The sequence below is a fragment of the Microtus oregoni genome, unplaced genomic scaffold, assembly GCF_018167655.1.
Source record: "Microtus oregoni isolate MIOR12 unplaced genomic scaffold, Mior012 000113F_ref0000058, whole genome shotgun sequence".
NCBI lineage: Eukaryota > Metazoa > Chordata > Mammalia > Rodentia > Cricetidae > Microtus > Microtus oregoni.
Window position 1 is genome coordinate 2,716,393 of NW_024544742.1, and position 25,252 is coordinate 2,741,644.

At 46.0% G+C, this 25,252-nt stretch overlaps 1 protein-coding gene and 1 pseudogene across 1 annotated transcript in view; one reads left to right on the top strand and one right to left on the bottom strand.

The window, feature by feature from the left end:
* LOC121443839 (uncharacterized protein C12orf45 homolog) overlaps nt 1-7,691 on the top strand; it is a 73,221-nt gene extending 65,530 nt beyond the window's left edge. Inside the window, exon 5 of the mRNA XM_041645604.1 lies at nt 7,600-7,691. The gene's annotated coding sequence lies outside the window, so the exon portion shown is untranslated. The remainder of the gene's footprint in view (nt 1-7,599) is intronic.
* LOC121443838 overlaps nt 1-24,462 on the bottom strand; it is a 44,002-nt pseudogene extending 19,540 nt beyond the window's left edge.
* Nucleotides 24,463-25,252: the final 790 nt, after the last annotated feature.

Genomic DNA, 25,252 nt, shown 5'->3' on the forward strand with positions numbered 1-25,252 from the left:
ACAGAGATCGCAATGGCGGCACAGCCCCAGGAAGTCGCACTTTAAAATGACACAGCATTTTTTCTGCTACTGTTGCCGAATCAGGAAATCTCTCTACAGCATGCCACCAACAAACAGCAAACATCTGTGTTAAACTCTCTTTCCCTTATTTTTAAGCCTTCTCAGGTTTTTTAAGTGGGTTTAGTCCATCACGTGGAGCGCCAATCTGTAGTAATATGAGCTGGTGGCGGGGCTGCTTCCCCAACACCCAGCCGCCTGCTCGGCTAGCTTAGCTTATGCCCCGAAACAACAACACACAAACTGTATTCATTTAATTACTGCTTGGCCCATTCTCTTCTAGGCTAATTCTCACATAGTAATTTAGACCATTTCTAATCATCTGTGTATGGCACCCCAAGGTGCGCTTACCAGGAAGATTCTAGCCTATGTCCATCCTGGGTCGGAGCTTCATCCCGGGAGTGGGGCATGGCGTCTCTCTCAGGCGTCTGCTCCCGAGAGGAGAGCTGTCGAGTCTGACCTCACTTCCTCTTCCTCCCAGCGTTCTGTTCTGTCTACTCCTCCCACCTATCTTCTAACCAATAAAATGAGCCAAGGCAGTTCCTTTATTAGCCAATGACCTTCCTCCATCAATGCCCCACCCTGATTCCCCCATTCCTCTCCCACTCTCCATCCTTCCCTCCCTGGGGTGGTTCTGGACATTCAGGAGTCTGGCTGCACAGGAGCCTCCATGCTTCTACTAAATCCAGATCTAAGAGGTCTGTCAATTCAGGCCAAACGTTTAGCTGTGTGTAAGCAAAAATCAGGATAAATTATTGGAACTACTTCTAGAATACTCTCTCATTTTTAATATTCTTCCAGAGTGTTGATATTTTTCCTCCTTCCTTTTTTTTTGAGACAGTGTTTCTTTGTGTAATAGTCCTAGCTGTCCTGGAACTAGCTTTTATAGACCAGGCTGTCCTCGAACTCACAGAGATCCATCTTCCTCTGCCTGTCTTGGGATTAAAGGCATGTGTCACCACCACCCGGCTATCCTCCTTACTTCTTTGTCTTAAAAAACAAGGCGTATCATGTCCCCATGTGCACTTTTGTCCATTTTCTCTACTCTTGTCCATGACCTTGGAGAATGACCTGTGTATCCTATTTATTACCTGGTGACTAGGACACCTCAGGACATTTGTAACGATGGTGAAGTGTGTGCAGCTACAGAGACTCTAGAGTGCTATTATGCAGCTACAGAGGACTCTAGAACACTCTTCTGCAGCTAAAGAAGGTACTAGAGCCCTATTCTGCAACTATAGACCTTGCCAGGTTCTAGCCACAATCTACTCCTCTATCTCTTCAGACCTCGGGGAAGCACCAACTTTCTTTGCCACCAGCCCTATCTTCCCCTGGTCTTTGTGGGGGTTCCATGATGTTCTCCACATCTTACTTAATCCTTGATGAGCTCTGACTGATACGAGCAGTAATGCAAACATCAGGAACATGTGTGGCATTTTATATGACTCAAGTAACAAGAGACACATTACATCTTCCGCAGGTGTATTCAACATAGAATGTTTGTTTTGTGAGAATTTTTAAAGTCTTAACAATATCAATCAATACCCAGACATCACACAGTTGTTTTTACAGAAAGTGTACCTGTACATCAGCCTTCCTCTTTCTCCAATACCCAGATACCAGAGATCACACAGTTGTTTTTATAGAAAGCGTACCTGTACATCAGCCTTCCTCTTTCTCCAATACCCAGATACCCAGAGATCACACAGTTGTTTTTACAGAAAGTGTTCCTGTACATCAGCCTTCCTCTTTCTCTGGCATTCATTCTTCCCATTCACCATTTTCAAAGGCGTCCTTGGCTGCAGCCACCGCTTTGTCCACATCCGCTAAAGAGGCGTAGGACACTCTGCAGATCGTCTATTTCAGGGCAAGCGAAAAATAGGTCTCCTAAGGAATCTATCGGTATGGCTCTTGGAATTAATATTCTATTACTAGGAAAAGTAGAGTGTGACTTATCACACAGGGGGTGGGCAGGAGAAATCCATGACAGGAAACCAATCCACGTGAGGCAAAGAAAAGGGCAAAGTTAGGACAGTGAAACTGAACCTGATCATGGTCCATCCTATGCCTCATCTTATTCCAGAAGAACCCATTCAGGACAGCTGTTCCGTTTTTCCTCAGGGAAGTGGGATTGTTTGCCCTGAGTTCTCAGAGTCTGAAGTATCCCCCTCCCTCATGGTGCTCGATACAGAGAGATCTTCTGTGTGCAGGCACAACAGTCTAAGTTCATCATAAATACTCAGTCTCCTTAAAACGAGGTTTCTGTGGGTCACAGTAGCCAGTGTTAGAGCTGAAGGGGTAAGAAATGCACGAAATGTATTTGAGGAGCTTGGGGGCAGAGCTAGAGTTGAGTGACCTCAGCCTGCCTGGTGACCAGCCTTGTGAGCCCAAAGCTCATGGCTGGTGGTCCCTGCGGCTGTCATTACTCACAGATCCATCTGTGGGGTTCACAGTGTCATAAGTCTCCCCGTCCTCGGCATCCACAAACTGCCCGTTTATGAAACATTGATATGGCATGTTCACGGTCATTTTGTGTACCTCCTAGGAGACCTGAGAATAAAACAAATGTGTTTCTGAGCTTATCAGCTTGATAGTAGATGGTGATGGAGAAGTATTTCCAGGGCTGGACAGACTGCATGTGGTTAAGAGCACTTGTTCTTGCAGAGGAGCCAGGCTGGGTTCCCAGCACCTGCATAGCTCACAGATTTTCTGTAATGCAAGTTCCAGGGCATCTGGTTCCCTCTCTTCATCTGTAAGGGGGCCAAGTATACACATGGTCCACAGGCATACATGCAGGCAAAACACGCACACACATAAACAAGTTTAAAAAGGAAGTTTAAAACCCATAAAATGAGAGAGAGAGGGAAGGACAGAAGAGAGAGAGGGAGAAGGAGGAAGAGAGAGAAAGAAATTTTCACTGATGTGGAAAAAAGGCCAAGTCACAGGGATGTCACGGGACAGAGACAGGCATGGTGTGATGCACTCAGGTGGCAGTTCTGCCCTGGGCTTAGCTCAGATGTTCTTTATTACAGACAGAAGAAATTCCTCAAACACCCACAGACAGCGCCCTGTAGCAGCAGATGCAACAGCGCCCCTGTGGCACCACTTCCATCCTTGGAAAGTTTTCTCTTATCTGGGACCATCTCCAGTTCTCCTCCTTACGCTCTGTCTGTTACACATGAGCTACCGCATGGTTCTCTCTGCTGCCAGGTGGTGAGCAGAGACTGAAACCACTCTACTTGCTTCCGTCAAGCTCAGAACCTGAGTTATAAAAACAGTCGCTATCAGCCTGTGAGGAGATGGTGCAGTAGTTAAGAGCACTTGGTACTCTTGCAGAGAACCGTGTTCAATTCCAAGCAACCACATGAGGCAGCTCAGCTGCCTGTAACTTTAGCTCCAGCAGGATCTGACACATTCTTGTGGTTTCCATGGATACCTACATTCATGTACACACACACACACACACACACACACACACACACACACACAAAAGCCAAATAGATACACATGCATACACATAATTAAAAACAGAAAAAAGACATTTATATAAAGCAATAATTGAAAACCTGTGGTCTGTTTTATAGCAAATCCAGAAAGAATTCATATGAAAAATAATAGCCCACATTGCGGAGTATATAACAGAGATGTGTGGCAGTGGGGGTTTCCTGTACAATTGGTATTAAGTTGGTATTAATCTGACCTAGATTGCTTTTAAGCAAAAAATGCTTATTGAAAGAAAATAACTAAAAAAGTAGTAAGACAAACAAAGCAGGATGGTAAAGGCTCACACATCAAGGAAGACAGGCGAAGAGAAATAGACACCAGACTAGACAGATAGAAGGCGCAGTGACGAAGAGTTTCACAAAAATAAACATCTGCACTGAATGGAGTTCCTCTTAGGAAGCAGAAGCAGGTGGATCTCTGTGATTTTGATGCTAGCCTGGTTTACAGAGCGAGTTATAGGACAGCCAGAGCTACATAGTGAGATCCTGTCTTGGAAGAAAAGTTTGTTTTGTGTCAAAAGATGTTACCGAGAAAGGGAAAAAACAAATCAGCGTGCACACACACACACACACACACACACACACACACACACACACACACACAGAGAGAGAGAGAGAGAGAGAGAGAGAGAGAGAACCCATTCATAGGGTAAAAGAAAATATTCACAAATTCCTATGTGATAAGAATTGAGTGTCCAGAATTGACAGAGGACTTTGACTCTAAAAAATCAAAAAAGCCAATTTTTTAAATGGACAAAGATTTGAATAAGCATTTTCACAAAGAAAAATAAACAAATGCACAGCAAATACTTGAAAAGATGCTTAATATTACTGTCCATTAGCGAGTGTAAAATCCAAATTATACTGGGGTGCTTTCTCACACACCTGTGGAGAAAGTAAAGAGAGAGAGGCAAGCGATGGAGCTTGAGAAAGGGCTCGGAGAAGTGAGATCTCTCCATTACACTGATGGCGGGATTCCTAGATGATATGACTGCTGTTGGCAATTCCTCAAAAGATTAAACACAGGGTTACAGTCTGAGTCCCCTGCTCCACTCTCAGCACGGCACCCAAAAGAACTGAAGATGTGTGTTCACGTCAAAGCATACGCCTTGAAGTTTTATATCAGTATAATAATAACGGCTGCCCAAGGGAAATGGTCTAAACACATGTAGTCTGACGAATAGATTTATAAAAAGAGAGCATGGATTTTAAAAAGGAAGTGTACCTGCACACAGTGAGATAATATTGGCCAGAAAGAAAGTTGAAGTGATGATAACTGCTACCGGGTGCACCTTGAGCAGGTGTCAGGTGGAAGAGAACAGATACAAAAGGCCACATGCTGCCCACATATACCTATATAAAATATTTACTTTATGGCAAATCCATAGACACAGAGAAGAAACTGTGGTTTCTGAGGGCCTGGATACAGAGTAGGTGAGCAGAGAAGCATAAGATGGTCACCAATGGGTCCAGTCTTTCCTTGTGGAGTGATAAAAATATTCCAAAATAAGATAGCAGTGTTGATGATGATTGCAAAATGTGTGAATGTTCTAAAAATCACCAAATGGCTAATTTAACTGGGTAAATTGTGTGACACCTGAATAGAATCTCAATACAACTAGTCCTAAAGGCCATCAGTATAAATGCAGATATGCATGCTCTCTGTAGCAGTGGATTGGAAGTGTTTGGAGTTGAGCATCAACGAGACACTTACATAATCCACCACCAGCTCCACCTCTTCGTCCTCTCCTCTCAGTTTCCGCACGACCTTCTAGATGAAATCTTCGAACTTGGTGGCCATGTAGACGTCTTCGTTCTGCAGTTGAAGGCCACCACACTTCTGTCTGATCTCTTCCACCAGCCTTAAAGTGAGAACCAGCTCACGTTAGAGTCTCACAGCCTTTTCGCTAATTTTGGTCAAATGATTTAAGAATGAGTCCTGTTTGCATCATACAAGATTGTCCACGTGGCAGGTACAGATGCCATGATGATAAGATGGGGGACATCCTGGAGAGACACACTTTCTGCTCTCACAGAGGACCTGGGTGCAATGCCCGTCACCCTCATAGGGCAGTTCACAACCATCTGTAACTCAGTCCCTTTCAGGCCTCTGTGGGCTGCTTGCATGTGATGCATGTAAGACAAACATGCACACATGCACGCACAGAGACATAAGATAAACATAAATTTAAAATATAATGTGGCATGAGAAAATCACAAATCAGTCTGGAGAACAGTTCTGTTGCTTTTAAGTTTACCCGCAGCTGTAAGTTAGGAAGTTAAGGAAAGATGTTTTAGCTACAGCGGATAGTTAGGAGCACAGAAGTCTGAACCTTTCAAATGAACTCAGAAAATGAGAAAAAAAAAGAGGCAACTTTCTAATTGGAAAGATCGTGATACCTGAATGAAGTAGAGAATATTTTCTGTAGACTATCTATAAGAATAATTTGTTTGTCTTACATGTCTAACTTAAGTACGAGATAGCACCCCTAGAAGACCAGTGTCATTCACAAGTCCTTGCAGATAGCACCCCTGAAGGCCAGTGTCATTCACAAGTACTTCTCTGTCACTTCCGCTTCTCCATGGAACTGCTGTTGTTCATCAGTCTTTCTTAAGTGGGAAAGGTCCACCAAGTCCAGTGTGGAAAGCCTGCTATTTAGAGTCCTCTAATAATTTATTCCCTGAAGAAGCTGACATACCTTGTAAATTGTTCATAACAGAGCTAGCAAGATAAAGTAGACAGAAGCTCTTACCAATAAACCAAGAGTTTGACCCCAAAACCCCAAATGGTAGAGGGCAAGAACAGACTCCCACTGGTTTTCTCCTACTTCCACATGGCATGTGGTTGCCCAGTGCACCAACACAAATACATACATGATTTTTATAAAGATAATAATGAATGATCAAGTTAGACCAACAGGAGATGGGCAATTCCTGCAGGCATCTTGTCAGCAGTAGACAACAATAACTACAGTACGGTCTTGGAATCCTTACCAAGCTAATCAGAATTTCCTCAGAACTCACGAAATTATAGTTTATAGGCCCAATCCTCTTGACTTTGATGATGTCACATGCTCATGAAATGAATACTTTTTTGGTTACTCTGTGAATAAGAGAGAGGTGTCGGGAGTGGAGAGAGTGGGAAACGGTCATATTGGGACACGGGCAGGTAAGGTGTAAGAATTAGTGTCCTGGGGCTGCAGTGAGACTCAGCAGTGAAGGGCACATCCTCCTGCAGAGGACCTGTTTGGTTTCCGCACCATTTGAACAGTTCATAACTGCCTGTAACTCCAGCTTCAGAGGACCAATGCCTTCTTCTGGACTCTCTGGGTACCTGCACACACTGACACTGGCATTCACTCTCTCCCTCTCTCTTTCTCTCTCTCACTCTCACACATGTACACATACACATAAACAAAAAATAATATATTTTTTTAAAATAGCAAACAATTCGAATCATGAAAGAAACGTGAAAACAGACCTGTGAGTGTGGCCATGGAAACAACAACAAAAACCACAAAGAAGAGGGAAGTATGATGGACACGTTCCCAGGGAAATGTATGTGTGTGCACGCATGCGTGCGTACTCACAGAGGTAGTGCCTTTACCTCACAACATCCATTGAGCTGGCTCCAGATTTAAAGAAGTCTGTGGAGTCTTCAATCACAGGGACGTTGCTTAGAATCCGAGCCCAGATAACCTGCACAGAAAGGGCCACATTCATGAAGAAGGACCATATGGAATCCCGGGGCAGAGACCTCTTTGACCTTTACATGAAGATGCAACGTGGAGGTATTGTTCGCCCCAGATGCCCAGTAAAAGTGACAGGACGGGAGCATTCCACCCCACCAGTCTCGTCCTGTGAAAAACGACGTGCAATTATAGGTGAGGTTTTGTCCTTCTCGTTAGCATAAAATGACCTCCAGCCTGGGTTTCTGAATGGTTCGACCTTTGTCCTCCATATCCCAGGAGAAAAAGTCACGCTTCTACTGCACTAAGGATAATTACACCAGCTACAAACAGGTCTCTTTTTTCCCCAGGTAAGAGTCTCATTATGGACAACGCACGTTCACCTTGATGGTCTCTGCCACCTTCATCTCCTTGGCTGTGAGTTCTACCACTGAGGTCTCACCCGACGAGAAGTACTGGGAGGCAGGGATCATCTTCCCATCCTCAAACTGCAGATTTCTCACCACCAGCTACGAGACAGCAGGAGAAAGAGCTGAGCATCTGGACCTTCTGAGAGGGAGGCTTTTGGGAGGCAGAGTCTAATGTGTTAGATGGGTGTGGAAACCAGCTTGTTTGGATAATACAAACATATGGTTGAACTACTTCCCTGTGTCTAAGAGGACTCAAATGACATCTTAATGGAGGCGGGAAAAAAGGATAGAGTCAATTCTAGGGCCAGATGCATCTCAAAATGGATAAATGGTACACCTATGGAAAACTCGCATTGCGGTTCCAGATGCCTGGACCAAAGACTCCTACAGGATGCTACACTCCACTGCTCCCAGCACGCAGTCATTGTGGTGCACTGTGGACACATGTGCTGGGATCTGACGGAGATGAATGCTGTTGTGCCTGCTTTGCTATTGCGGAAGTGGAGGCTTAGTGAAATTCATTCTCTAGTGTCACCCGGGTAGTAAATAGCAGAGCTGGTTTAAGATCTACCAGTGACCAGGTGGTGGCACACACCTTTAATCCCGGCATTCAGGAAGCAGAGGCAGGTGAATCTCTGTGAATCTGAGGCCAGCCTGGTCTACAGAGCTAGTTCTAGGACAGCCAGGGCCACACAAAGAAACCCTGTCTTGAAAGACAAAAGCCAAACAAAACAAAAACCAAACAAACAAATAAAAAAGACCCAGCAGTAGCTGGCACTAAAATGTTGTAACATTAACAATTCATTTATCCTTAATGATAACTAACGATATTTATGGTTAAGCGGGGACAGCTCTGTAAACTACAAATACCCTGTTATACTTTTAATGGGAACTTGTCCAGAAGGCCCAGAGATAGCCACATGGGTGGGGCTGGCTTGGGGAGGGGATAGTAGTGGACAATGAAAGAGGCCACTTGAGTTTCACTGGATCATCTCAATCTCTGACAGGGGGAGACAAATATGGATCTCTCCTTGCTTTATAGATAGGGAAACTGAGAACCAGCAGGGGAAACTATCCTTCCCAAGCCATCAGGTGGAAGAGCAGAGGTGAGGGTCCATGGGGTCTTCCTGAGGAACCTTGTCCTTGGGCATCCAAAGGTCTCTCATCTCCGGAGGAAGGGCACACACCGTGACCCTCCCACCTCCCAGTGAAAGCTGGAGGAGTTATCCCCTGCGAGCTATGGTTATAGAAGGAAGGCAGAAAAAGTGACTTTATACACTCACTGCTTTTCCATTGTTACCAAAAAGAACAAGTCCATTTTTGGTAACAAGGCCAGGCTTCTCGGATCCTCTAATGTCCAATGGCTCTCCAGCAGGCACGGAGCTAGTTAATAACGATGAACCGTAGAATGTCACCATCTGAGGAAGACATCAAACCCCGTGAACTCGGGAGGTAAAGCCACTGCCCGGTGTGTGTGTGTGTGTGTGTGTGTGTGCAAACACCGAAGTTCAGATTTGTGTAGTAACGTTGAGACACGGTTTTGTCGTGTGTGTTTATGAACCAAGCATCGGTAGAAAGGGGACAAATGAGAATCTCTGCAAATGTGTGGTCAAAGTCTCAGAGATGCCTGGAGAGAAGCTCGAGGGTCAAGAGTGCCTGTTAGCACCCATGTGACCCCTTAACAACCACCGTAACTCCAGTTCTAGGGCATCCAATGCCTTCTGGCTCTGAGGGCTGCTACACGCATGTGGTATAAACACACACACACTCAGGCATGCACATATGTACAAGTAAAATGAATAAATAATTTTTTAAAGTCTTAAAGATGGGGCTGGGGAAATTCTCAGCTGCTCAAGTGTGATGTGGGATTCCCCTCTGTATGCTATGAATATGTTTTATTACCCTTGGTTAATAAAGAAGCTGCTTTGGCCTATGGTGGGGCAGAATATAGCCAGGCAGGAAATCCAAAGAGAGAGAGAAAGAGTAGGCAGAGTTAGGGAGACACTGTGTAGCTGCCCAAGAAGCAAGAAGTAACAACCACAAGCCTTGCGGTAAGATATAAAATAATAGAAATAGGTTAATTTAAGATGTAAAAGCTAGCTAGGAATATGCCTAAGCTATTGGCCAAACAGTGTTGTAATTAATACAGTTTCTGGGTTATTATTTGGTTCTGGGCGGCTGGAAAACGTAAAAGCAGTCTCTGTTTATACAAGCACTTGCTGCATAAGCTTGAGGACCTGAGTTTGACACCCAGGTAAAAAGCGGGGTGTGATCGTGCTGGCCTGCAATCCCAGTGCTGGAGAGGCAGAGACTGGAGGATCCCAGAGGCTCAGTGGCCAGCCGGTCTAGCCCATTGCTGAGGTCCAGGCTCAGTGAGAAAATATCTCAAAACCAAAGCAGAGAGGAAATCAACACCAGTCTCTGCCCTCCAGACACACTTATGCACATGTATGCACATGTTCCCACACATATATGGCCTCACATGCTATACTCCCTCACACATGCACACACACACACAGGAGTACATATATACACATACAAGGAAAAGGTTCAAACAGTTGCACAACCAGGTGATATGGTGTGTCATTCAAACTGACTGAGATTAAAAGAGAAAAAGTGGAGCCTTTTTATCATAAAGGTGTGTGTGTGTGTGTGTGTGTGTGTGTGTGTGTATGTGTGTGTGCACGCATGGTGTTGGCCCTGGGGGTGGCCTGTAGTCCTGGGGACTGTCCTGGTTCTTTTTTGTTTATTTGTTTGTTAACTTGGCACAAGCCAAAGTTATTTGAGAAGAGGAACCTCAATTGAGGAAATGTCTCCATCAGATTGGCCTACAGGTATATCTGTGGGGAAATTTTTATTTTTAATTTTTTGTTTTTATTGAGCTATATATTTTTCTCTGGTCCCCTCCCTTCTCCCCTCTCCCATGGTCATGGGGAATTTTCTTAATTGATGATTGCCATGGGAGGGACCACGCCACCCCTGGGTGTGTGGTCCTGGGTTCTATAAGAAAGCAGGCTGAGTAATCCATGAGGAACAAGCCGGTCAGCAGCACTCCTCCATGGCCTCTGCTTCAGCTCCTGCCTCCAGGTTCCTGCCCTGGCCCTCAGTGATGGACCGGTTCCTGGAGGTGTAAGATGAAATAAACCCTTTCCTCCCCAGGTTTCTTTTGCTCGATGTTTTATCACAGCAATATCTCCCTAACTAAGACAGGGCTGAACTCAAGGGCTTCATATATGCTAGGCAGTCACTCTACAACTGAGCCCTCAGGAACATGGGGACCCTTCCAGTGCAGGGTGATGAGAGGTGAGCTGTGCAGGATGTTCTGGGGATCAGTTCAAGAAAACAAGACTAAAAAAGGATGGTGACCAAGAGCAAAGGACACTGATTTTTTTTTAAATTATCATTCTAGCCAGGCGGTGGTGGCACACGCCTTTAATCCCAGCCTTCGGGAGGCAGAGGCAGGTGGATCTCTGTGAGTTTGAGACCAGCCTGGTCTACAAGAGCTAGTTCCAGGACAGGCTCCAAAACCACAGAGAAACCCTGTCTCAAAAAACTAAAAAAAAAAAAATCATTCTATAAATTCCGTTATTTATTAAGCTCTAATGATTATATGTATTGAGTATTTCCTGCATATCAGGAAATGGACATGTATTAACTCATTTAACCTTCGTAACAGAGCGAGGCTTGGGTTTAAATGCCAGTAGTACAGATGAGAGAGAGAGAGAGAGAGAGAGAGAGAGAGAGAGAGAGAGAGAGAGAGAGAGAGAGAGAGAGAGAGAGCTTGTATGGGGGAAATGTATCCCGTGAACGCATACCTGTCCATTTATCTCTGCCCAGGCTCCAGGGACCTTATCATGACCTCGAATCCAGTTATGCAAAACTTCAGCAGGCTGGTCCCAAGAAATCTAGGTGGGCACAAATAAAGACTGCAAGGGCTAGCTAACCTTTTTCTCCATCAGGGACAGGCATGGGGACATGTAGGGTCAGCTGGCTTGGAGGCCAGGAAATGGTATACTGGGAACTTCTCAAAGGCAGAGGGCTGTGACCTGGCTGTGCGTTATTGACGTAGGTACCTTGGCATTTTCCTTCCTCTGGATCCCTTCATATGTCGCCCCCTTTTCCGGCTGGGGAACACAAGGAGCTTTTCGATCAGCTATGAGTTGCACGGCTTCTACCTAAAGCCGAGAGCATCGCTGGTGTTACATCCCCGTCATCCACAAAGGCATGGAAATCTGTGTCCAACAGACTGACTGCACAGAACTGCTCAGAAGTCAGCCAGGCTGTGATGACAGCTGCCCTCCATGGCACACATACGGCTACTTATGTAAGTTACCCCCTGGAGACATCACAGGTATCTGACAGGTGTGTACCACTATCCTGGTTTGCAAATGAGGAAGCTGTGGAGTCTCAGGAAGAGCCAGAGAACTAACTCTAGGTCCAGCCACATTTGGCTAGGGATAGTTATGAATGCCACCAAACATGACTTCATACATAAACTAGCTTAAAGCATCAAAAGTTTTGGGGTTTTTTGTGTGTTTGTTTGTTTTTGAGAAAGGTTTTTCTGTGTGGCTCTGGCTGTCCTGGAACCCTCTCTGTAACCAGGCTGGCTTTGATCTCAGAGATCCTCCTGCCTCAGCCTCCCCGGTGCTGGCAGTAAAGGCGTGTGTCACCCTATCTGGCTGATTTCTTTTTTCTTTTTTGCTAATACAACTGCACATCTTTTGAGTGTGAACTTTGTAGATCTCAGTGTCATTTCACAACAGCGAAAGGTTCGACATGCATGGAAGGATGTCGTGCCCACTAGGCATGCCCACTCTCAAGATCAACCTGCATTGAAGCATGGACTCTTGTTGGGGCTGGAGGTGGAGCTCAGGAGCAAAGCTCATGCTTAGCATCTGCAAGGCCTCAAGTTCAACCCAGAAAGACGGGAGGGCGAGGGCGGGAGGAAATGGGCTGTTGTGTTGTCATGGTGATGCTCGCCACTGTGACTTCACTTCTTTGGGGTGTGTCTATATTCTCTTTCCTGACACTTCACTGGGACGTCCCCGTGTGCCTGTGTGCTGTTTGGATTATTATGTTCTGTTTTGAGCACCTGCTGTGCGCTAGGTTCTTTACACGAATGATGTTGTTTAACTTTGAGAATACTTCTACAAGCCAGATAGTGTTTTCCACAATCTACATAGGAAGGAACCAAGGCCATAGAGGCTGAGGCGCTGGCTGTCTGTTCAAAGCATCATGTGTAAGTGGTAGAACAGGAATTGCAGATGAGTCTCTGTAACACCAAGGACCCTCTGAATTGATCACTAAGTGACATAAACAAAGTCTCAATTATCCCTCACATCAGTGGTGACTTAGTAGAACCTGGCTGCTTTCCCTACCAAATTCTGGTTGGTGGGGGGGGGGGAGAGGATGACCAAATGACTTGCTGAATCTCTGGATATGTTTATGGACAAAATATTTTACTTCATGGGCAATATGTATGCTCGGAGTTTTTCTCCTCCATCCTGAGCACATCTGAATGATTAAATCAATCATCATATTTCACTCTGTTATGTAGACTAAGTAAAACACCTTTACAGTAAGTCTGTTACTCAGATAAAAAAAAACTGAAAGATTCTTTATACTTCCTTATAATCAGCCATTATCGACAGGGTTGACGATTCAGGTATTTAAGAAAAAGGATGGGACACTTTGGCTGTCGTCCCGTCCGTCCCCTTTCTTTCTTGTCAGCATCACAGAGTGAGTTTCAAGCTCACACTGACACTACAGGCGTGAGCCACCAAGGGTCACAAGCGTGTGCCTGCATGCCCGGCTTAGCAAACTCTCGACAAAAAAAAACAGCCCTCTAGCCTTAGAGGTTTCCTACGTTGGTGTTGGTGGTGTAATTATACTGACCATGGCCTTGATTCCCTCGGGAAAAAGGAACCGGTTATAAAGGGCATCCACTGTGTCATTGGGTTTGACGTCACATGCTCTCTGAAGAAGGATAGGTCCTGTATCTAAACCATCATCTGCCCAGAAAACAGAAAACCCAGCTTGCTTATCTCCCGAGATCAGAGTCCTGCGAAAAGAAGAGGTTTCAACTTAAAATGGTGGTTGCTTGTGTCAAGTCAAGAATTAATACGTCACGTTAAAGGAAAGGGGAATTGCAATGAAAAAAACAGGTAGTGAGTGAGTGGCCCGAGAAGTTGATAACAGAGCTCACAGCAGGCAATCCCCCCACGGTTGCTGTCCATGCATCCGCATTGTGTATTGCAGTAATGGCTGGTACAGCAGGCGACCCCCCACGGTCGCTGTCCATGCATTCGCATTATGTCTTGCAGTAATGGCTGGTGGTGCCTCTTAAAAGGCTTCAGAATCCGGCCTTACTGCCACCCCTGGCAGTTTTCCTCTTCTTTGGGACTGAGTAATTTCCATCCCTGCCTGTCCTTCCTACGTCCTGCTTGGTCATGTGTTAGAACAGAGTGGAGACTAAAACAGAGGGCACCCAGCACAACGTGCAAAGGAAAACCGGTGGTTGATTTAGGCTGCATCGTAGAGTAAAATGTCACTCAAGGTTAGAATTAGCTCTAGGCTGGCTGCATAAACTGTAGTAAAAGTCAGTTGATAAAATCAGCTGTTCATACTGCGTGCTGTATACAGCCTAGACTGAGAGAAATACTTATCTCTATAGTGGCTTATAATGAAAACAATACGCAGGATATGTGGGAAACGCCTAATGCTGATATCAGAGCACAGGCACACACAGAGAGGTTGCAAACTGTCTGTTCAGCACTACCCTAAATCGTCTTTTTAGATTTATTCTAATTTTTATGCATATGTCTCTGAGTGCATGCCATGTCTGTGCAGATGACCACAGAGGCCAGAAGAGGACATCAGATCTCCTGGGATTGAAGCCACAGGCTGCTGAGAGCTACCTGATGTGGGTGCTGGAACCATACTTTGGACATCTGTAACAGCTGCAAGTGATCTTAACTTCTGAGCTGTCTCCCCAGCCTTAGCCCCCTCTCTGAATCATCTGCATTTCTCTGAGTGATCAAGTAAGCAAGCGCTAAATGTTTTCAGAAATCTTGAGAAATTAGCATTACACTGCCAGGTGCCTTGAAAATACTTATATGCTCTTTCCCAATGATTCTCCATATAGAAATAATTCAAAATGAAAAAGAAAAGATTCAAATGCAAAGGTATCTACTACTATTATTTATAAGACCAAAAGAAAATGAATTCCTGGCATCAACTTTTAAACAAGTATTTTCTTTTTTTTTCAGCCATTTAATCCACACGTAGATGTTTTTATATACTCGATAGCTAATGCCAAGCTTATCAGGAAGGTTGCAGATATGAGAATGAAGGTGGACATGGTGGGGAGACCCAGTTCAGCCTCGGCATGGGGTGCTGTGGTGTTAGGAGCTTAGGGAGTGCCAGGAGCTGTGCTCGACACAGACATGAGGATGTTGGACCATCTCTTTGAGCAACTTTGAGTCAAAGGAAGGGGATGGATGATAAAGAAGGCAGATTAAAGTGACTCACATCTTCCTAAGTGTACTTGAGATCCTTTGCATAAAAAGGAAAAAATTTTCCGAGAGCACCACACACTGTGAAGACCGTTAAAGTAGATGTCAAAAGTGCAAAGAAATCCTGCTGTAAGCCAGCATGATCAAACTGATCTCATTCATCTGACCACAGAAGCATAGTGCCTCGTTGAGAAAACATACCAAGTCACACGGCTGAACATGGGTTAATTTAAGTCATAAGAAGTAGTTAGTAATAAGCTTGAACAGTAGGCCAAATAGTTTATAATTGGTATAAGCCTCTGTGTGTTTATTTGGGACTGAATGATTTCAGGACGGGTGGGATAGAAACGTCTGTCTACACAGCGCTTTGCTGAATTAGCCATCATTCCAGCCCCAAGCTCCCCCAGTGTCTGCATCATGTAGGAAATACATAACACAGCCTGTGGGAACAGCCACCATTCCTGCTATTCCAAGTCTTACCAGTTGATGGCAGAAGCGCCCCTGTGCCTGGGAAGGAGCGAAGGGTGGTAGATGATGGAGCCATGCTTTGGGCTGTCAATGACATCCATGGGGATGAACTGTGTGCAGAAGGGGAGCACGTTGAACTCGGCGCCCACTAACTGGTAGGCTTCCGCCACCTCCTTGATGGTTTTACCCTTGACTCTCCATCTAGGGAACTTGAACACAGGGGTCCCATCTTTCTCTCCAGCCAAAGCTGAGCACAAAATAAATAAATAAATAAATGAAGAGTTTTGTTTTTTCAGGTCATGTTCTTCTATTCCCACACAGTAATATCAGAGTTTCACAAAACTTTGACAGGTTAAGCGTCACGGAGGGGAACTTGGACTGTGACTAGAGTTGGATGTCGTTTGTATCAGGCTCGTCTGTCTTTCTAGAGGGGCGTGCATCATCTATGTGTTGGCGTGCATTTATGTTAAAAGCATAATGCGGCCGGGCGGTGGTGGCGCACGCCTTTAATCCCAGCACTTGGGAGGCAGAGGCAGGAGGATCTTTGTGAGTTCGAGACCAGCCTGGTCTACAAGAGCTAGTTCCAGGACAGGCTCCAAAACCACAGAGAAACACTGTCTTGAAAAAAAAAAAAACAAAAAAAAGCATAATGCGTTCAGAGGCTGATGAGTAGATCATATTTTCAGATACTGACTTTCATTACATTTTTTTTTTTGGATTTTCAAGGCAGGGTTTCTCTGTAGCTTTTTGGTTCCTGTCCTGGAACTAGCTCTTGTAGACCAGGCTGGCCTTGAACTCACAAAGATCCGCCTGCCTCTGCCTCCCGAGTGCTGGGATTAAAGGCCTGCGCCACCATCACCTGGCTCTTTCATTACATTTTTATTCATTTATTTGGTGTGTGTATATGTTGTGTGTGTGTGTGTGTACCTGTGTATGTATGTCAGCCCTTTATATATCCATCCTAGGTCATTTCCAGGAGCCACGACAGGAGGGTTTGACCCAGTGTTCCCAGGTGTACTCACCTAGAGGGTCAGCCTTCCCATCCTTGTCTGGAACTGTGAACACCCCCACTACTCGGTGGCACTCTTTCTGGAGGTGGCTGTAGACTTCCTTTCTGAAGAGGCTCTGGCCAATAAGCGCCAACTTCAGCTTGTTTTTGAAATAGACCTGTGAAAGAATGTGGTAATGGCAGCAGCTGACGTCGTGGGCAGAAAACACTGGATGACAGATCGCAGGAAACGTCGTAAGATGACTCAAGGACCAGAAGTTCCAAGACCTCCAACACAAAATGATTCGTCTGGTGGCTATGGGGACTGGAGGGTTGCTAGTACAAGACCAGCCTGGGTTACTTAGTGACTTGCAGTCCTGCTGGCCAATTGGGGTAATAATGCTCTCGAAAACTAGACTCTAACAAAAACTACCATTTCAGACATGAGAAACCTTCTGTCAAGTTGTTGCTCAGGGGAGTCCAAAAAACTCCCAAAACAACACTGTTACTGTGCCCTTGATTGCCTCTCAGAAGCTGAAGGCCAGACCTTATTGCTGAAAATGCCATGTACTTCAGATATAGGATTCAGAAAAATCAAGCTGGATTTGGCTGCAACGCCTCTTGATACAGGATACCTTTCTGTATGCTGTGAATATGTGTTGCTTTTATTGGCTGATGAATAAAGCTACTTCGGCCTATGGCAGGGCAGAATATAGCCATGTGGGAAAGACAATCCAAATATAGGGAGAAAGAAGGTAGAGTCAAGAGAGACACTAGCAGCCACTGGAGGATTAAGATGCCAGAACATTACCAGTAAGTCACAGGGCACATGGATTATTAGAAATGTGTTCATTTAAATATGTAGAGCTAGCCAGTAAGAAACCTAAGCCATCGGCTAAACGGTTTGTAATTAATATTAATCCTCAGAGTGTTTATTTGGGAACTGGCGGGCGGAAGAGAAACCTCCAGGTACAGCCCCTTCCCTGAGGACTAACTTTTATAGCACTAGAGGGGGCATTGCCAGCAGCCAGGGGAGAAAATCAACAACAGCTGTGACATTTGCATACACAACAATCATTATGTCAGGATATCCCTAAAGGTGCAATGGTTGTGCTCACATCTTGGTGCAACCAACAGCTTGATTGGGCAAGGACTTAAGACCCTCTAAATAGGGAATTTATGGTTGGTAAGATAAACCTAGCCAACTCCCCATGGCTAGTGAGGTGGTCAACCTTAGAAGACCCTACAGCACTGCCTCTTTACTAAACTAGTCTGAGTCCCAACTGCATCCTAAATACTCATCCTTGTATCCACAGATAAGTGTAGCTCTCACCCCTCATCAAAGGAGCTTTCTATTCATAGTGGATGGAGATAACTATAGAAAGCCACATGATTGGTTAAAATGCAGAACTGGCCATGGGATGCTTAGCCCCAACTATAATACAATGCCTGCACCTCAAATCCCAAGTGACCAGCCCTAAGCATGTATGCTAAATGGACTCAGAAGGTTTTCACACACACACACAAACACACACACACACACGTATGGACTCAGAAGGTTTTACGCATACACACACATACGGACTCAGAAACTTTTACACACACACATGTATGGACTCAGAAGGTTTTACACACATACACATGAATGGACTCAGAAGGTTTTACACACACACACACACACACACACATGTATGTAACAATAATAGTTGAAGTGGCACATGGGAAGAGTTGGAGGGAGAGAAGGAGGAGTACCTGTGTTATAAACGCAGGTACTCATGTATGAAATGCTCAAAAAGTTAATACTGAAAAAGCTGGATGTGGGGGCATGCATGTGTAATTTCAGTGCGGAGGAAACAGAAGCAGGGGGATTACTAGAGCTTGCTAGCCCACCAGTCCAGCTGAATAGGCAAGTTCCAGGCCATGAGAGACCCTGTCTCAAAAACAAGGTAAATGGGCACTGAAGAGCTGATGGCTTGGTCGTTCAGAGCACACTTGCTGCTCCTCCAGGGGACCTGTATTCCATTCCCTGCTCCCGTGTTAGGTGGCTCAGGACCATCTGCAACTCCAGTTCCAGGGGATCCTCTTCTGACCTCCATGGGTACACACACACACACACACACACACACACACACACACACACACACGACACACATGCACACACTTATTAAGAAATAAAACCAGCCAGGTGGTGGTGGCACATACCGTTAATCCTAGCACTTGGGAGGCAGAGGCAGGTGGTTCTAGTGAGTTTGAGGTCAGCCTGGTCTACTAAGTGAGTTCCTGGACAACCAGGACCGTTACACAGAGAAATCCTATCTCGAAAAAGAAAGAAAAAGAAAAGAAAGCAAGCAAGAAAGACAGACAGACAGACCAAAGTAAAGAGTACCCAAGGAACAAACCAGAGTTGACCTCTGGCAAGCACACACACACACACACACACACACACACACACACACACACACCAAGAAAAATTAAAAATGCTCCATAACTATTTGAACTCTGTATCCTATAATTAGGGCAGAAACAGAATCTTCCCATTGGCCACCTTACAAAAATTTCAACTTCGCCCCACACAATTGTTAATGCCAGATATTTTAAGGCATCTGAAACTCTGCTTTCAAAATGCATAGAGGGGCCAGGCCGTAGCTCTCTGGGGGAGCATCTGTTCGCCATGTGCAAGACCCTTGGCCCGACAACCAACATTACCAACCAAAGTGTGGTGGGCGTGGACAACTTCAAAGCACACAGAAGTCAAGAGTCCTCGTCCTTCAATGCAGTGTGCTTCTACATTTGACTGGACTGTCATCTGGCTAGCTGGAGTTCAGTTCCAGATCAGCTGAGAAAGACTCTAAAGCAACCATGTTGCATTCACTGACCGCTTTCTGAGCGTGGTGGGTGACTCCGCACCCCATCCCCCTCTCTGATGCTGTGAACAACCGCGCAGCCTTCAACCTGAAGCTTGCATTTTACTACAGAGCCACCCCACACACACCCAAGCCCAACGTGAGTTTTTAATGCCGGGAAACGCTCAGATTCCAGGACTGTAAGTCTATTTGTGAATTCGCAGGATTCCAGAAGACTAAACTTAAGATATTTCTTGCTTCTGTGTCTCCAAGTACAGTCTGAGTGCTGACTTGTCCGTGCTGGCGGAATCCACCAAGAAGATGCTCTCGTTTGTTCTCGGTGCTCGTTTCCCTTTCGGACCCCCTACCCCATACTACAAGATTCATAGAAAGAGTGGTCCCTGTCCTCGGAGACTTCATCAGTTGGGAGGGAGGATTACTTGAGACCCCCGGGGGAGTTCCCGGGAGAAGGAAATGAAGAAATGGTAGCATCCAGAATGGGGAGCCATGGAGTACTGACAAGCGGCAATCGAGACAGGAGCGGCAGAGAGCTTTATCGATTCCAGTTTTTTTTTTTTTTTACCATATTATGAAGACAGTGGGAATCCCTGAGTGACTGTGGGCAGGAGGGTGCTGTGGATTCCTCCCCGGGTTAGCCCATCTCTGAGGCAGCTCTGTCGAGGCATGAGCCGGCTCCGAGGTGTGCCTCTCGTGCTTGAAAATGGAGCAGAGAGGGAAAATAACAGCTGCTTTTCAGTGTGCTCCCAGGATGCATTTGGAGTGTGCAAAGGCTCTGGCTAGTGTGACAAGCTCTCACCTGAGCAGGAGCAGCGTGTCACGCTTCAGATAGAGGTGAACCTACGCACGATCTAAGACATCAGCGACAAGCTTGTGCAACTCGGTTTCCTTATTGCATCATAACATAAAGAAGGCATTCATATCCATTGTCATTCTGATTTTTTTTTCTCAGTGCTGGGGGGTCAAAGCTGAGTTGCTATACATGGCAGACCAGTGCCTCTAGCTACACCCCCAGCCCTCATCACTTTTTAAAATGCTTTTCAGGGTCTGGAGAGATGGCTCAGAGGTTAAGAGCATTGCCTGCTCTTCCAAAGGTCCTGAGTTCAATTCCCGGCAAACACGTGGTGGCTCACAACCATCTGTAATGATGTCTGGTGCCCTCTTCTGGCCTGCAGACATATACACAGACAGAATATTCTATAGATAATAAATAAATAAATTTTAAAAAAATAAAATAAAATGCTTTTCAAAGGGTTGTTATTTTCACATTATTAATGTGTATGTGACTGCATGGGTTTATGCCATGAGTGTTGTGATGGTCTCAGAGTTACAGTTGGTGGCGAGCTGCTGAACAGGGCTACTTGCAGAGGGTAAAAAAAAAATCCTTTTGTACACAGAAAAGCACTGGAGAGGCCAAGAAAGTTAAACACATAACTTATCTCTTCCATGGAACAAAATACATAGTTGTTTTCCTGGAATGGTGTTAAGAGGGGATGTGGTTTACAACCTGGTAATCCTGTACTACATGTTGGGAGAGGCTACCCATGTATCCCCCAGAATATTGTTCGTTTATCCCGGACTCCCCGCTGCCCTGCTTCCCAAAAAAACCCTTGAACATTACTTCTAGGCCATAAAACTCATCTTTGTGAGCGATGTCACTGTACTTTACAGCCTAAGTAATTTCTATGCCATCTTAGAGCCGGGAAGTCCTGAGGCTCACGGCCGTTATGTTTACCTCACTCGTCTCCCAGACCTCATCTTGAGAGTTGTTTCTAAGTCAACAATTTCACTCACAGGGCTGAGCTAATTGTTATCTGAATGCTTTCCTCCAAAACTGGGCCGTGGTTACTCATGGCTGAAGTCAAATGATCTGTGTCAGACCCTAGAAGCCCTAGATTTGGTCAGGTTACCAAATCAGACTGATGAGAGTTTTGTTCTTCACCCTACTGGCTGTGAAGTCTGCATGGACCCTCACACAGATGCTGGGAATCAACTCCCATCCTCGGTGAATGCAGCAAGTGCTCTGATCCTCTGAGCCAGCTCCCAAGCACCCCGCAACACGTTTGTGTCTCCCCCTTCTCCCCTCCCTCCTCACAGTCACCCCAGACAGAGTTTCTCTGTGTAGTCCTGGCCCCTGTTGTCCTGGCCCCTGGCTGTCCTGGAACTCTCTCTGTAGACCAGGCTGGCCTCGAACTCACAGAGATCCACCTGCCCCTGCCTCCTGAGTGCTGGGATTAAAGGCATGCTTTACTACTGTCACACACCCCACCACGCCCGCCGCAAAAAAAAAATCATAGTTTTTTTTTTTCAACTCAAGATGTCAATGTCAACACAGAGGCCTGTCAGGAGGTGATGCCTGAAGAGGGATGCTTAGCATGGGGGAGGGAAGAGAGAGAGAGAGAGAGAGAGAGAGAGAGAGAGAGAGAGACAGACAAAGAGAGAGAGAGAGAGAGCTAACATTTCTGACTTTCAGGAAAGGGGAATGCATCATCTCCACTCTCCAGTGTGTCCCCATTGTTGTAATGTCATCTATCTGAGGCCTCTCCAGAGCCCAGCTGATACTGGTACCATGCTCCTGGGCTTCTAGAACTGAGAGCTAGAGAAATCTCTTTTTATACAGTTCCTAGCCTCCTGCATTTTGTAATAGCCACAGCAAACAGACTAACACAAACTCATTAAATGCAACCAGACATACCCTTTCTTATGTACTCGTGTTCATGCCTATGAATTCAGAACACATAGGCACTGCCACACCAGCAGACATTCCAGCACTCGCTACCATTTCCCTATGCCACCAATACTTGCTCCATCCGACTAGTGATCCTGAGATCCAGTGACTTCTTCTGTCTCTAGATCCTCTTTCAAAAACGTCAGATCTGTGACTATCCAGACCTTTGGGGGGGGGGTTCATATGCTTAACATACATATTTGAGTTTCATTCCCAGTGTGGACTCCTGTGGTTCTTTTCTCCCCATGCAAGGTAAAATCCATTATATCGTGGTTTTGTTACATTTTGTTTATCCTATCACCCGATGAGAATGATCTTTCCAATTAGGGATGGTTATAGAAACACCCTATAAATATCTGCACACAGGTTTTATTTCCTGTGGGTAAACAGGTACCTAGAAGTGTGGAGCTTAGCCTATAACTCAGGGATGCAGGGTGTGCTTTGCCCGTGGGAGGCTCCGGCCCCATCCCTAACACCATGAAAACAAACAAAGACCTGATAGAGCGGAGGCAGCATCCTGTGGTGGAGATACCATTTAGCACTATACAAAATGGCTCAGCAAGAAGGCTCGTCTGGTAGGGACACTTGCTGCCAAGCCTGGGGACCAACAAGAGGGAAGGAAAGAACAAGTCACTGACTTCTCCATGTGTGCTACGGCATGTCACCGCCTCAAGTAAAAATGTGATTGAAAAATTTTGCAAAAGGAACTGGCAAGCTTCTAAAGTGGTTGTACCATTTTGTATTCTTATTAGCTGTGTGTGTTTATTTTAAAATAATTCTTAGGGAGCGGATCAAAGTCCAAAGGAGGTGATCTATATTATCTTTAGAGTAAAATGTCCCTAGTTCTTCTCCATCTTCCTTTTGACCATGCAGAATTCTGCCTGATTCTAAGCTCTCCCCATGGCCACCTTCCCACATGTACCCCTGGGGACAGTGGTCCCCTGGGACAGCCTGCTGCTTCCCCCAGCCTTGTTTCTATTTCTGCTGTCAACTGGTCTGTTCAGTTTTTATTACTTAAAACTTCTGTAACTCTACATGGAAATCCTCATCCTTCGAAACTCCTTCCCTTCAGCTTTCCAGCAGCTCACTGACAGGTGGTGACAATGGCCGGTGAGGTGACAGCCCCTTGCTGTCTTGTGAGTGGTTGAAGAAGCTAAGGAAGGGTCCAAGGGCAGCCCAGCTGAGCAATGAAAAGCCCCGGGCAGGCAGGTAACTGTGACTCTTCCCCGAAATCACTAGAGTTCATTCTAAGGAGCAAGATGAATTCTGACCATTTGAGTTTATCTAGGAGACAGAAAACTTTGAAATGAATGAAAACCAGGGACAAATTCTTAGCACGATTCAAGATTCTGCCTTATACTTGTTTTACATATGGCACTGTCAGAGAAAAACAAATGGGGCAAAATCCTTTATAACACAGCTAGGACGTACTGCTTACAAAAGAGATTATGTACACAGGATAACCGCTTTCCTTGGCCTGAACAGCCTGAACCGTCTAGGCTCAGAAAGGCTCTTCTCCCAAGGCCCACCCAAGTGCTGAAGGCTGAGCCATTTGCAACGTGTCGGCTCCCATTCAGTTTCTAGAAGCGCTGATGCAATCTCAAGCCTGAGGGCTGGGCCATGGCCGGTGATTCTTACTCCCACAGTTTAACAACGTTCCAGCGTGGCTACTCCAGCAGTGCTGGGTGATCCTGGAAATCTGGCCGCTGTGACTCGGTGGGAAGCACCAGGCAGTCACTGCTTGCAGTGCTGAGCTTGCCTGAGTCACGGTAGCATCTGACAGACCGTGCAAGGCTGATGCCTAGTGCTCACTCTAATTCATCATCCCGATCTTATACCGTTCACGTCGGGGCCAGGGAACCTCTCGGTTGAAATGCAAAACGGAAGAAAACAGATGCTAGCTCCTGTTCCTTTACTCATTGTCATTCCCCAGCTCGTCATCCCAGCCAGACCTGACACATTCAGTAACCTCGTCTGCAACTCATTCCCTGCAAGAGACAAAGGCTCACTTGACAATCCCCATCCCGGATACCGCAGCAGTCTTCTCTGAATTCGCCCAATATGAAAAATGATGCGGTCCCATCTTGTAAGATCTGGGCATCACTGCCCACCCCAGCGTCTGCCATGCTGACCCTGAAGCCCCTGAGGTCTGGAAAGCAAGACCAGGACGTGGATGCTCGCTTTGGTTGGACTCACCTGACGGGTGGAGAAGTGCCGAAGCGCCTGGCTGCCCGGCCACCGCATGATGAAGAGCAGCACGCGATTGCCACGGGCTCGGGAGGCAGGCGCTGGGAGTGGGCACCAGGGCTGCAGAATGTTCAATCCAAGCTCTGCTCACGGCCCTGCCCCTCAACTGGCAGGTCCCGCCCCTCAGCTGGCAGAGCTCCTGCTCCCGCGCCCTCCCACGTGACCCGGAGCAGTCTGGAAACGAATTGGTGCCCAGCTGCCCGGGCATCTCTTGGAAGCTGCCTGGACTCCGCCTCTGTTCCATGAATAACCAAGGTGTTCACCAGCGGTGGGACCTTCAGATCTCTCGGAGTCAGGAAGAGAGATGCACTTTAAAATGATCCATTGGACACCCTGCGAGGGTTACTCTTCTTTAACAACTTGGCACAAGGTAAACTGGCCTGGAAAAGGGATTGCCTAGATGGTATATTTCTTTTTTTTAACTTTTTTTTTATTGAGAAAAGAGAAAAAAAAACAAATTTCCTCTTCCTCCCAGCCTCCCATTTCCCTCCCCATCCTCCCACCCTTCTCCCGCTCCCCCCACTCCTCTCCCCCTCTCTCTCCAGCCCAAAGAGCAGTCAGATTTCCCTGCCCTGTGGTAAGTCCTAGGTCCTCCCCCCTCCGTGCATTGTTAGGAAGGTGAACATCCAAACTGGCTAGGCTCCCACAAAGCCAGCACATAACGTAGGTTCAAAACCCCGTGCCATTGTCCTTGGGTTCTCATCAGCCCTCATTGTTCGCCATGCTCAGAGAGTCCAGTTTTATCCCATGCTTTTTCAGTCACAGTCCAGCTGGCCTTGGTGAGCTC